The sequence below is a fragment of the Anolis carolinensis genome, chromosome 2, assembly GCF_035594765.1.
Source record: "Anolis carolinensis isolate JA03-04 chromosome 2, rAnoCar3.1.pri, whole genome shotgun sequence".
NCBI classification, from domain to species: Eukaryota; Metazoa; Chordata; class Lepidosauria; order Squamata; family Dactyloidae; genus Anolis; species Anolis carolinensis.
This window is the reverse complement of record NC_085842.1, coordinates 9,348,761-9,362,992: the sequence shown is the minus strand read 5'-3', so window position 1 is coordinate 9,362,992 and position 14,232 is coordinate 9,348,761. Positions and strand designations below refer to the sequence as shown.

The following is a 14,232-nucleotide window of genomic DNA, read 5'->3' as shown; positions in this document are numbered from 1 at the left end:
TATAATTTCTCCAATTCATTTCTTCTTCTTGTTAATCCTGCGTACTTTCATTTCAGACGTAAGACAAAGGGCAATGTTTTCTTCATAAGGTTCGTTTAGAGGTTACCTGCGAGATGAATAAGAGGAAAATCTTATCAGGAGCAGAGTACAGAAAGATCTCATTGAACATGAAGAACAATAGCCTAGTGCTGTAGCAATCACAGGGGAAGAGGGGAGAAAGACTGGCCCAACTGGTAAGAGCCCGTTGCCTGCTGAGAAGCACTTTAACACTTGCCCAACAAAGAACAATCCCTGCAAAGGGGATAGCGGCCTAAGATCCTGTGTCTAATCCAACCTTGGTAAAGGAAGGCCTCTAATAATATGGTCAACACGGAAAGGGGCTAACGATGCAAAGCATTTCCTACCTAGATCCCGCTTCTTCACATCTCCACTCAAAACCTGAGTGGCCATCTGTATGGACAGACTATCCCAAGTGATCAGTCTTGGGAGAAAAATACTTCCTCCAACTTGGGGGAGAGATATTTTCCTGATCCTCTCTTTCCCTGCAGCGTGATCCCTGCCCCACGTTTCTAAAGCAAGGCGCCTGGAGACACTGAGAGCACATTAGGCCACAAAGTTCCTTGACATACTGCATTCTTACAAAACCTATACCACAAAGGTATGTAACTTCAGCCAGAGCCAAGGCACTCAGCCTAGCAGCAGTACATGAGAGAAGGCGGTATAGAGGAGACAGATGGATAGACCCCCAGGGTGAGTGGGAATCCTGCTGTCCTCCAGATCCTTCTGCACTCCAACAGCACCCTTGGGTGGGAGACATGATTCCTGCCCAGTTCTGCTCAGTTCAGTCCATTTTAGAAAGGACATTGGCAAACTGCAGCAGATTCATAGAAAGGCAACAAGGACAGGAAGACATTACATTGTAAATGAAGGAAAAATAAAGGCAAAAGTTTGCTTTTGCACAGGAGACAATGTTATGGCTCGAACTAAAATTATGTGCTAAAGATGATGCTTCTGACTGTCATCTGGGTAGTACCAGGTATAGCTTGTGCCACCAGATGACTGCAACTAGGCCGACCACCTGCTCCCTCGATCCGTGTCCCTCCTGGCTAGTAAGATCTTGCCTGGAGGGATTACGTGAACCTCTGTTGAATATAATAAACAGCTCCCTTGAGCAAGGAGTTTTTCCAGAGGGTTTAAAAGAGGCGATGGTATCTCCGCTGCTGAAGAAACCAGACTTAGATCGTTCGGTTTCCTCTAGCTATCACCCAGTCTCGAATCTTCCGTTTCTGGGCAAGGTGGTTGAGAGGGCAGCAGCGGAACAGTTGCAGCAGTTCCTCAATCGCACAGCCGGACTTGATCCCTTCTAGTCCGGCTTCCGTAGGGGGCACGGGACGGAGACTGTGCTAGTTGCCATCACAGATCAGCTTCGCTGCCAAAGGGATCAAGGTGGATCAGCGCTGCTCGTGTTATTGGATCTCACAGCAGCATTTGGTACGGCTGATCACAATCTATTGACCCACTGCCTAGCCATGACGGGGGTTAGGGGGATACCCCTTAAATGGGTGTCCTCCTTCCTCCAGAATCAGGGACAGCGGTTGGTGAGGGGAGGGATGGTTTCCGCGTGGTTTCCGCTAACTTGTGGGGTCCCACAGGGAGCTCTTCTCTCTCCTCTATTATTTAACATCTATATGCGACCGCTTGCCCGACTGGTGCGGAGCTTTGGGCTCGAGTGCCACCAGTACGCTGATGACACTCAGCTCATTCTGAGGATGGAGGGCCGGCCGGATTCTGTACCCGATAGTTTCCATCAGTGCCTTGAGGCCGTTACTGGATGGTTGCGTGCCAGCAGGTTGAGGGTGAATCCAGCAAAGACGGAGATCCTTTGGCTGGGCTGTCCAGGTGGGGGGGAGATGCAGCTGCCTACCCTGGATGGCGAGACACTGCGTCCGTCATCTTCTGTAAAAAGTCTTGGGGTTTTATTGGACCTTCTGCTCACAATGGAGGCCCAGGTCTCTGCTGTGAGCAGATCTGCGTTTTTCCATCTACGTCAGGCTAGGCGACTGGCTCCCTACCTTTCTAGGAACGACCTGGCGACGGTGATCCAGGCGACGGTCATCTTGAGGCTCGGCTACTGTAACGCCCTCTACATTGGTCTTCCTCTGTCAGTGATCCGGAAACTAAAGCTGGTGCAAAACGCAGCGGCTCCGTCTTCTCGTCGGGGTGCCGGCGAGGTGGCGTATCACCCCAATCCTATAACAGCTGCACTGGCTACCGATTGAGTACCGGATTACTTTCAAGATACTGGTAGTAACCTTTAAGGCCTTACATGGTTTGGGGCCGGCGTACCTGAGGGCCCGCTTATCCCCCTACCAACCCCAGAGATTACTTCGGTCCAAAGACCAAAATTTGCTTGAAGTCCCTAACATACGGACTTATCATTTGTCTTCTACTAGGCAGAGAGCCTTCTCGATTGTAGCCCCTCATTTATGGAATGCCTTGCCAGTTGAAACTCGAACTATCCGAGACCTACTTGCCTTTCGGAAAGCCTGCAAAACCTTGCTCTTCCGACAAGCTTTCGATGGGTGAAAAACTCGGGGCTATGTCTGTTTTTATTGTTGTTATTGTTATTTTAAAGCTAAGTGTATTGTTTTAATCTATTTCCGTAAACCGCTCCGAGCCAAACTGGGAGTAGCGGTATACAAGTCTAATAAAATAATTAATTAATTAAATAAAATGGTCCCCCAATTAACCAGAGAATTTGTTGATCACATTCACAAGGACTGCCAAAGGGGTTCCTAAGACCATCAGAAATATGTGTTTTCTGATGGTCTTTGACAACACCTCTGACATCCCCCTCGTGACCTACCCAGGGGTCCCGACCCCCTGGTTGAGAAACATTGATTTACACTGTTACCCTATTGCATATGAAATCTGTTATAGACAAAGACAAAGAGAGAACTCTGAAAACAGAAAAGGAAGAAAGAGGAGAAACAAGAATGAATGGGGAAGCTCAAATTTTGAAATAGAAGATAAAGTGAAGTTCTTCTTGTGACGAAATAGGTACAATCCCAATGCAATCGTGATTTGTAATGTTCTGGATTAGAGAGAAAAGAGAAAGGAAATAAGGAAGATTTTTCAGTGAGACCTTGAATTGAACAGAAGTCAAAACATCTTCCTGAAGCATTGCCAAATAGAGGAGCGTGTTTAGAAAAGACATTTATTTGAAAACTTATCACAATATGATATCTATTGGATAAAAGTGGTTACATAACAAATCCAATGTTCAGTTGAAACCTCCTAAAATGGAGAAAGGAAAACAACATAATAAGATATTGGCTAAACATATAGAAGTTATGAAACCAGTGGAAATTTTGAATGGATTAATCGATAGTGCCAACAATAAGCTGGAAGAAATGAATACCATCATGAAGAATTCTCTAGTGGCCCCCAAAGAAGGACAATTGAAACTGGAAAAGTTTCCGAAAGTTTCCGGGCCAAATTAAAGGTGCAGGTTATTACCTATAAAGCCTTAAACAGTTCAGGACCTGCCTATCTACGTGATCTCTTCCTCTCCTACGAACCAACGCGAATCATAGAATAGTAGAGTTGGAAGAGACCTCATGGGCCATCCAGTCCAACCCCCCGCTAAGAAGCAGGAAATCTCATTCAAAGCACCCCGACAGATGGCCATCCAGCCTCTGCTTAAAAGCCTCCAAAGAAGGAGCCTCCACCAGAGCCCGGGGACCCCCTAAGATCATCCGGGGAGGCGCTCCTCTCGCCCCCGCCTTTGTCTCAAATGCGGCTGGTGGGGACGAGGGAGGGAGAGGGCCTTCTCGGCAGTGGCCCCCCGGCTCTGGAACTCTCTCCCTAAGGAGATCAGGTGTTATGGTTGAGCCTTATGGCTCTGATACTGGGAGACGTGGTCGTAAGACTCCTCGGGAGTCAGATACTCTCGAGGAGCGAGAAAGGAAGCGGCTGCGGGACTTATTTGCAGAACCATCTGACGAGGATTCCTTTGAGGGTTTTACTGAGAGAATGGAGGAAGAGATGGTTAGCTCAGAGGAGGATGACATGGAATGGACTTGTGTGAGGGTGCCACTGGCAATGATAGTATGGAAGGCGATTGGGGACCTTCAGGATTAGACCCGTGGACAAGCTGGAGGGATGGGACGGGATCCACAGCTGGGGATGCTGTGGGGCGTAGTCAAAGGTGCTTCAGTTGTGATGAGGAAAGTGATGAGGAAACGCCTGGAATTAGGGTAACAGCTGATAGTGATGAGGAGCTGTAAACTGGCATAAAATGGGGTTTGGAAGCAATGGCTAATTGCGTTGGGCAAGGTAATCTGGACGAACGCTTGGGCTCTGTGTGGGAAATTCCTGAAGACGGGTGTGATTCGTTTGCTGACTACCTTGGACCTCCGTCGTCTTCTTGACGGACGCCATCTGTTTATTCTGGACTGACTGACTGACTACGGCCTCGGACTCTCCTTCCTGTGATTATCGTTGGACCTGGTGAACTACAAACGTCTGTACCTGCCTTACGACCTTCGGACCGGATTGGAACTTTGCTGACCGCTTCTGCCCTTGAATGCTGCGTTTGTATCTGGAAATTGCTTGCTGTGTGGAGGAGTAACCTCTTAGTTACTCAAACATAGCTTTTGGCAGCAGAGAAGCATCTGCTGCGTTTTTTGTATTCCTTTGAACCTTTTGTTCACCAGCTTTTGTTTGTTTTAGTCCCAGGCTGAAGTAAGCTTTTTTGGTTTAACCCGGATTAAACTCCGGTTTAATCCGGTTTATCTTTTGAACGTTTTCCTTGTGTCTTTTTACTTTTAAGGCCAATGTTTGCCTAGCCCTTGTCTTTTACGGGCATTTTTGGTTCTGTAACTCCAATAAACTTTGTTATATCTTATCTTGTGGCGTTCTGTCCTTGACATCAGGTTAGCTCCTTCCCTGCCCATTCTCCGCCGGGAATTGAAAACATGGTTGTTCCGGAGCGCCTTTGAATAAATAGGCCCAATAGAGCTGTTATTAGAATACTTCTTTCTGTTTTAAAAGCATATGGCACTTTATCACTGTTAGTTATTTCCATGATACAGCACTTTATGAAACATGTCCCCGCTGGTTTGCTTTTAATTATTCTGATTTTATCTGCTTGGATTTTAATGTATTGTCCATTATTTTATTTTGTGTATCGTTGGAATGTTTTAAGTTTCTGTCAAATATGTTGTGTTGTTGTTTCGGGCTTGTCCCTGTTGTGAGCTGCCCCGAGTCCTTTCGGGGAGATGGGGCGGGATATAAAAATAAAGTTGTTTATTATTATTATTATAGGTGGAACAAGAGAAGCCTCCAATTTAGTTGGGAGATACCACAGAAGAGATCTGGGGCCAGAAGAAGAGGCCAAACCAAATCTCTTCAAAAAGAGCTGGAATATACTAAGAGACACAGGTTGTTCAGACCTCTGAAGCAAATGCTGAATGCCGCACAGGAAACAAAGGCCAAGAAAGAGACCACAATGCCTTTAAACAAGAATGAGCGAGATTATATTCTTGAATGGTGAAAGCAGGACGTAGTGAAAGCAGATATTAAAGAAAGGAGAAGTCCAAAAAACGATGAGTAGTTGGAACTAAAAACGCTGATCGGAAGATAAAAAAAGAAAAAATGGGCTGAACAAGAGATCAAGAAGAATGAGATTTTAAAATGTGGTGCTTTACCAGATGATTGTTTTATATCTGTTTTAAATAGTATGGACAAACCCCTCATGTAAGAGACATTAGTTCATAGAAAGGCTGTGTAGCGGGAAAGGGGGGTGAAGGATAATGGTATCTATTAATTCGTGTACGTATAACACTAACTTACTAACAAACAGATTTGACTAATAATCTTCTAAAATTCATTTGGTAATAAATACAACGAAACCACAGTTTTCTTTAAAAAGGAGCAAGTTGCCAGGAACAATCAAGAAGAACTTAAGAAATGCCATTTCCTAATGGATTCCATCACAAAAACATGGGAAAAGTTTCTCAAACCCAAAAACTTGGTTTCTGCGGGAGGGACATCCTGCTGTAGCACATTTTGCTCTGGTTTTTCAATAAATTCCTCATCACCAGGTCTCAACCAATTCAATTCTCACTCCTTTGTGGCAGCCACAAAACCAAGTTTCCGGAGTAGAGCAACTCCTTTCCAAGTAAGGAATGCACAATAAAACAGGAAACAATACTTTCAAACCAGGAGCAGAACATTTTTCAAATTTTGTTATATTGTCATTTACCTTGTGTCATTTGTTACATCGTGTCATATTTTAACGTGTTAATTGGAATTGGTATATGTTCAGTCTATTTCAGTTTTAAATAGCCACAGCTCACCTGCCCACCAAGCAGGACGAAAGCAGAAATGTGAGTAGATAAATAGGTACTGCTTTCAGTGGGGAGGTAATAAAGATGCCCTTAAGGACACTGATCGGGAAGAAGCTCCTCAACATGGAAGATGAAGTGACAGCCCCCCCCCTCCCCCCATGTCCAGTGTTGAGCACAGCCTCCAAGATGCCGAAAATAAGATGGGAAAAGTTGTTTTTACCTGTGTCTGCGTTGTCTGTCCTTGTTAATTGTAGAATCAGGCACTGAATGTTTGCCGTATGCGTGTTCTGTAACCCGCTCTGAGTCCCCTTCGGGGCGAGAAGGGCGGGGAATCAATACTGAAAGGAAAAGACAAGCAATTGAACCAAGATCAAATACAAGATGATGATTGAAGAAGAAAGACAGGACTATTGGATTTCAAAATAATTGACAATAATATAGAAGACAGATCAACTTTTGGGGGGATTCTTTTTAGTAGTTTAAGCAATGGATGTCAAGATAAGAGAGATCAAAAACTGGGAGTAATGCAGTAACACATGGAGTACAGTAGAGTCTCACTAATCCAAGCTAAACGGGCCGGCAGAAGCTTGGATAAGCGAATATCTTGGATAATAAGGACTGATCAAGGAAAAGCCTATTAAACATCAAATTGGGTTATGATTTTACAAATTAAGCACCAAAACTTCATGTTAGACAACAAATTTGACAGAAAAAGTAGTTCAATACGCAGTAATGTTATGTTGTAATTACTGTATTTACGAATTTAGCACCAAAATATCACGATATATTGGAAACATTGACTACAAAAATGGCTTGGATTATCCAGAGGCTTGGATAAGCGAGGCTTGGATTAGTGAGACTCTACTGTATTTGAGAAAGTACGAAGCAGTGATCCAAGGCGGATTTATCCTTACGGAATCCAGTTTGCTCAGGGCTGATGGTTTTGTTCTGGTCCAGCCTGGTCAACAACTTTATTAATAGGAATTTTGCACAAAGCTTTCCAATTACCGATAGAAGGCTAATTGGCCAGTAATTGGAAGGATCGGGAGGGTCACCTTTTCTGTAGATTGGAACTATAATGGCAAATTGCCAGTGGTTTGGTAGGATGCCCGTGTTGTTAATGATGGTGAAGACTGCCACCAAGAAGAGGGTCCACCACTCAGGATCCGATGTCAGAATCTCCGGGATAATTAACTCCGATCCAAGTACTTTTCCATTTTTTAGACCAACGATCAGGTCTGCTCCTTCACTACTGAAACAGGGGGCCAGTCGGTCAATTCAGGAGAATCTGTCGCTTTTTTTTCGTGTCAGGAGCAACCCGAGTTGCTTCCGGAGTGAGAGAATTGGCCGTCTGCAAGGACGTTGCCCAGGGGACGTTGCCTGGATGTTCTGCTGTTTTACCATCCTTGTGGGAGGGAGGCTTCTCTCATGTCCCTGCATGGAGCTGCAGCTGAGAGAGGGAGCTCACCTGGGTGGGGTTCGAACCTGGCAGCCTTCAGGTCAGCAGCCCAACCTTCAAGCCCGGAGGCTTTTATCCCCTAGGCCACCGGAGGCTCCAAAATCTACCCCTGAGCTCTGGGTTTCTAACTCATCAGCCCGAAAGAGGTTGGAAAAAATGACTATATCCGTTTGAGGGAGAGACTTATTTATTTATTTATTTATTTATTTACTTACTACATTTATATGCCGCTCTTCTCACCCCGAAGGGGACTCAGAGCGGCTTACAATTCAAATGTACATACAATATATTATTAGCATAGCACAATATAAGCAATTAAATTACTATATTGTACTATATAATTTCATGGTAATATTATTAGTAATATTACATTTAATATATAATATATAATTAATATTATATTATATTATTAATTAGTATAATATTGTATTGCATTATAATATTATTATCAATATTACAAGTACGTACAATATATTGTATATTTATAAATTATTGTATATTATATATATCTATATATATAAAAGAGTGATGGCATCATGGCAATTCACAAAACAACAAAAGTACAGGCCCCCCAACCTCAAAATTTGACAACGCAACCCATCATCCACGCCTCAAGGTTGATACAACAAAAAGAAAAGAAAAATAAAGTCCTAATTAGAGGGAGAGCAATAATTTTTTTATCCAATTGCTGCCAGTTTAGAGGGCTAATCTCTGCCCACTTGGTTGCCTAGCAACCAAGGGACAGCCAGGTTTCAGTTAGGGGACAGGCAGATTTAGGCCTCACTTAGACTTCTTCCACAGATTATCTAATTTGCACTGGATTATATGGCAGTGTAGACTCAAGGCCCTTCCACACAGCTATATAACCCATTTATAATCTTATATTATCTGCTTTGCACTGGATTATCTTGACTCCACACTGCCATATAATCCACTTCAGTGTGCATTTTATACAGCTGTGAAGAAGGAGCCTCATATAATCCAGTTCTGAGCAGATAATATAAGATTAGAAATATACAGTAGAGTCTCACTTATCCAACGTAAACAGGCAGGCAGGATAAGTGAATATGTTGGATAATAAGAAGGGATTCAGGAAAAGCCAATTAAACATCAAATTAGGTCATCGTTATACAAATTAAGCACCAAAACATCATATTATACAACAAATTTGACAGAAAAAGTAGTTCCATGCGCAGTAATGCTATGTAGTATTTACAGTAGAGTCTCACTTATCCAACACTCGCTTATCCAACGTTCTGGATTATCCAACGCATTTTTGTAGTCAATGCTTTCAATATATCGTGATATTTTGGTGCTAAATTCATAAATCCAGTAATTTCTACATAGAATTACTGCGTATTGAACTATTTTTTCTTCCAAATTTGTTGTCTAACATGATGTTTTGGTCCTTAATTTGTGAAATCATAACTTAATTTGATGTTTAATAGGCTTATCCTTAATCCCTCCTTATTATCCAACATATTCGCTTATCCAACATTCTGCCGGCCCGTTTATGTTGGATAAGTGAGACTCTACTGTACTGTATTTACAAATTTACCACTAAAATATCACAATGAATTTAAAACACTGACTACAAAAACATTGATTATGAAAAGGCAGACTGCGTTGGATAATCCAGAACATTGTATAAGCGAATGTTGGATAAGTGAGATTCTTCTTTAATATGAAATAATTACTGGGATAGAATAATGCAGAACAATATAATCTCTAAAACCAGGACAGTAAATAAACAGGGGAATTCCACACAGGAAACAATCAGGGCCAGCTAACACCTCCCAACAAAGTATTCCCATCATCAAAGTCTGGCAAATCCTGTTTTCTCAGGGCCACAGACAGTAGAAGCACATAAAATATCGCAAACAACACCACTCTGAAAACAAGGGAATTCCAGACAGGAAACAATCAGGGCCAGCTAACACCTCCCAACAAAAAATTCACTCAGGGAGGAAACAGCCAGGCTTTAAAGCTGCAAGGCTATTACATCCTAATCATTTTTCCTAATTGCAGCATTCATACTTGCCTCCAACAAACAAAAAAAAACCAATCAGAAATATTGTATATTCACAACCTTTAGGAAATAATATCCCCTGATGGCGCAGCGTGTTAAAGCGCTGAGCTGCTGAACTTCTGGACCGAAAGGCCACAGGTTTGAATTGGGGGAGCGGAGAGAGCCCCCACTGTTAGCCCCAGCTTCTACCAACCCAGAAGTTCGAAAACATGCAAATGTGAGTGCATCAATAGGTACTGCTCCGGCGGGAAGGAGTCTACGGACAACGCCGGCTCTTTGGCTTAGAAATGGAGATGAGCACCAGGCCCCAGAGTCAGACATGACTGGACTTAACGTCAGAGGGAAACCTTTACCTTTAGTATTGTATAGTATTTATGCGTTGTCCATGTGTTGTGAAAGCTTGGGTTGTGTCCAGCTGCATAGTAGAAAGGGTTGGGCTGGATGGCCCCTAGGATTCTCTCCAAACTCTTGGATTCTATGCTTCTATTATTATTATTATTATTATTATTGACACAACGACGTTGTATGACACAGCAAACAAGATAGATATGCTGGGTTTCGCTTCACAAAATCACAAGTCGAACACTTCCCAAGTGTCTAGGACTGTGTGATGTATTTTCGGATGATGCGTGCAGATCCCAGCAGGGTGGCTTTTTGCAGTTGGCAGATCGTGATTTTGTCAATGTCTATTGTTTCCAAATGCCAGTGGCTGAGATCTTTCGGCACGGCACCCAGTGTGCCCATCACCACCGGGACCACCTGCACTGGTTTCTGCCAGAGTCTTTGAAGTTCAATCTTGAGGTCCTGATAGCGGCTGAGTTTTTCCTGTTGTTTTTCGTCAATGCGACTGTCACCTGGGATGGCAACATCAATGATCCAAACCTTTTTCTTTTCCACAACTGTGATGTCTGGTGTGTTGTGTTCCAGAACTTTGTCAGTCTGGATTCGGAAGTCCCACAGTCTCTTTGCGTGCTCATTTTCCAATACTTTTGCAGGTTTGTGATCCCACCAGTTCTTTGCTGCTGGCAGGTGGCACTTGAGGCATAAGTTCCAATGAATCATTTGGGCCACATAGTTGTGCCTCTGTTTTAGTCTGTCTGTGCAATTTTCTTACAGCAGCTGAGGATATGATCCATGGTTTCGTCGGTTTCCTTGCACAGTCTGCATTTTGGGTCATCAGCTGATTTTTCGATCTTGGCCTGAATTGCCTTTGTCCTGATGGCTTGCTCCTGGGCTGCAAGGATCAGGCCTTCTGTCTCCTTCTTCAGGGTCCCATTTGTGAGCCAGAGCCAGGTCTTCTCCTTGTCAGCTTTTCCTTCAATTTTTATTATTATTATTATTACATTGTATGACACAGCAAACAAGATAGATATACTGGATTTCGTATCACAAAATCACAAGTCGAACACTTCCCAAGTGTCTAGGATTGTGTGATGTATTTTCGGATGATGCGTGCAGATCCCAGTAGGGTAGCCTTTTGCAGTTGACAGATCGTAATTTTGTCAATGTCTATTATTATTATTATTATTATTATTATTATTATTATTATTATTATTATTACTATTATTATTATTATTATTTGGATGGTCCTGGTCCAGGCTAGGAGCTACCTGTGGTGCAGTGGGTTAAAGCCTTGTAACTTGAAGGTTGGGTTGCTGACCTGAAAGCTGCCAGGTTTGAATCCAACCTGGGGAGAGCACGGATGAGCTCCCTCTATCAGCTCCAGCTCCATGCAGAGACATGAGTGAAGCCTCCCACAAAGATGGTAAAAACATCAAAACATCTGGGCAATGTCCCCTGGGAAACTTTCTTGCAGAAGGCCAATTCTCTCACACCAGAAACAACTTGCAGTTTCTCAAGTCGCTCCTGAAATACACACAAAAAAGGTCCAGGGTATTTGGCTGAGATCTTCAAGAGAGGCCCTTCTCTCTCATGAATGGTTGGTGGGAACTTCAACTGATTCAAAGAGCAGCAGCCAGGTTGCCAACTGGGACTTGCTACAGGCACTGGACATCCCCCCTCCACCGACTGCCAGTCTGTTACCGGGCACAATTCAAAGTGCTGGTTTTGACCTTTAAAGCCCTAGATGGTTCAGGTCCAGGCTGTTTGGCTGACCGCATCCCCTTGGATGAACCTCCCCGGGCCCTGAGATCCCCTCAGGAGAGGCCCTTCCTTCTCTCGGTCCCACCTCCATCTCAAGCTTTACTGGTGGGAACGAGAGAGCGGACCTTCCTTCCTTCTCAGTGGCAAATGCCCCTCAACTCTGGAACTCCTTGCCATGGGAAGCCGGATGGCCCCCTCCCTGTTGTCCTTTAGATGGCAGGCTATAACTTTTTTTTATTTAGGCAGCCTTTTGAAGAGGAAGGTTTTTAAGATCAGGTTAGTGGGTGCTGCAGTTTTTAACTTTGGATATTTTTCATTGATATTGAACTGTCCATTTTTAGTGCTGTTTGTGTTTAATTCTGTTTTAATGTTTATATATTTGTATATTTCAAAGTGTATTCTAATGATTTTATATGTCAAATCGCTTTGAGTCCCCTTTGGGAAGGTACAGCAGGGTATAAATACAACAACAACAACAACAAACAGCTCTTTTTAAATTTTTTATATAAATTTTATTTACATACATTAACAATTTACAGTATAAAAGAACACAAAAGAATGAACATTTTACAAACACGTAACCCACTCTCAAGGCCTGAACAAGTATAATTTCTTTTGCCATAAAATATATTTTAGAGAGTAAAAAAGGAAAACAGTACAACTTGTTGGTCAGGAATTTAGCATATAACATTTGTTTACTGGTTGAATTTAATAAAAACTGACCAATATGAATTGAAATCTGATCTCTTAATTTCGCCTCTGAACACCCTCTTTTTCATTGATGGTTTATCATTTAAGGCTACATTCCGTAATAATAACAACAACAACAATAATAATAATAATAATAACTTTATTTTTATACCCCACCCCATCTCCCCGAAGGGACTCGAGGCGGCTTACATGAGGCCTTGCCCGATACAATATAATAACAACAACAAAACAATAAAACAACTATCCCAACAATAAAAACATCAGCATCAATAAAACAGTCATTAAAATCAACATACAGCATAAAATGTTAAAAACAAGAGACTAATACACAGATCTAGGCCAAAGTGCAGAATATTCCAAAATGGGTAGAGGTAGTTTCACAGCTAAATTGGACAATAAAGTGCAATGTAATAATGGCAAAGCATCAATGATGGAGCTATTGTAGAATGGGCAGATAAATCAAACCCACAACAATTAATCATCAAAGGCCTTTTGGAAGAGCCAGGTTTTTAGCCTCTTCCGGAAGGAGAGGAGGGTAGGGGCCTGCCTGATCTCTCTAGGGAGCGAGTTCCAAAGCCGGGGGGCCACGACGGAGAAGGCCCTCTCTCTCTTGTCCCCACCAACCACGACTGTGAGGGTGGTGGGAGCGAGAGGAGGGCCTCCCCCGACGAGCGAAGAGAACGTGCGGGTTCATAGGGGGAGATGCGGTCTCTAAGGTAGGTGGGTCCCAAACCGTTTAGGGCTTTGTAGGTAAGAACCTGCACCTTGAATTGGGCCCGGAAAGTAAATGGCAGCCAGTGGAGCTCCTTAAACAGAGGCGTTGAGCGCGCCCTGTAATTTGCTCCGGTTAGAAGCCTGGCTGCTGAGTGTTGTAATTGTAATTTCCGAGCCGTCTTCAAAGGCAGCCCCACATAGCGCGCATTGCAATAATCCAGTCTAGAGGTAACTAAGGCATGGACCACCGTGGTCAGATCAGACTTCTTGAGGTATGGATGCAGCTGGCGCACAAGTTTTAATTGTGCAAAGGCCCTCCCGGCCACGGCCGACACCTGGGCCTCAAGCGTACCTCCCCATCCCATATTTCTGGCGTGAGATTGGTTACTAGTGGTGTACATTCGGGTAAAAGCTTGCCACGTTTCGTTTCCGGCTTTTGTTGCGGGGCTTGATCTGTTTTCGGAAAGCCTCCCGAAATTGGGAGGGTTGCTTTCGATTGTTTTGTTTCAAGGGCCCAAAAATCGTCCCATTATGGGGGGGGGGGGCGTCCTACCCACTGGCTCCCCTTCCTGAGGCGTTCGGCTGCCTGGCAGGCACTGCACTTCTTCTCTTCCTCCTCCTCCTCCCCTGATGCCCACAATGCCCTGCATTAACTCACAGAAGTCATGGCCAGGCAGCCCCACATCCAGACCTCAGCAAGCAAGCAGGAAGGAACCACTGCCCCTCCCTCCTTTGGTGGGCAGCGGGACGTGTGCGTGTGGTGGGGTGTGTGACTGTGCAGGCGCTCAGCTGCAGGCAGGCAGTGAGAGGTGCGCAGAAGCTTTCCAGGCCTGCCTGCACACCCCACGCCACACACAAACTCT

At 43.9% G+C, this 14,232-nt stretch overlaps 1 protein-coding gene and 1 long non-coding RNA gene across 3 annotated transcripts in view; one reads left to right on the top strand and one right to left on the bottom strand.

Moving 5' to 3' along the window:
* LOC134296910 (zinc finger protein 658B-like) overlaps nt 1–14,232 on the bottom strand; it is a 152,438-nt gene that overhangs the window by 128,091 nt on the left and 10,115 nt on the right. The window contains exon 1 of one of the 2 annotated variants that reach the window (XM_062973045.1): nt 10,195–10,297. The exons of the other annotated variant lie outside the window; for it this stretch is intronic. The gene's annotated coding sequence lies outside the window, so the exon portion shown is untranslated. Of the gene's footprint in view, nt 1–10,194; nt 10,298–14,232 lie in introns of those variants that run through there. 2 annotated transcript variants of the gene reach the window in all.
* On the top strand, nt 77–6,227 carry LOC134296975 (uncharacterized). The gene is made up of 2 exons (XR_010003738.1): nt 77–233; nt 5,329–6,227. It is a non-coding gene; the product is annotated as an uncharacterized LOC134296975 (long non-coding RNA).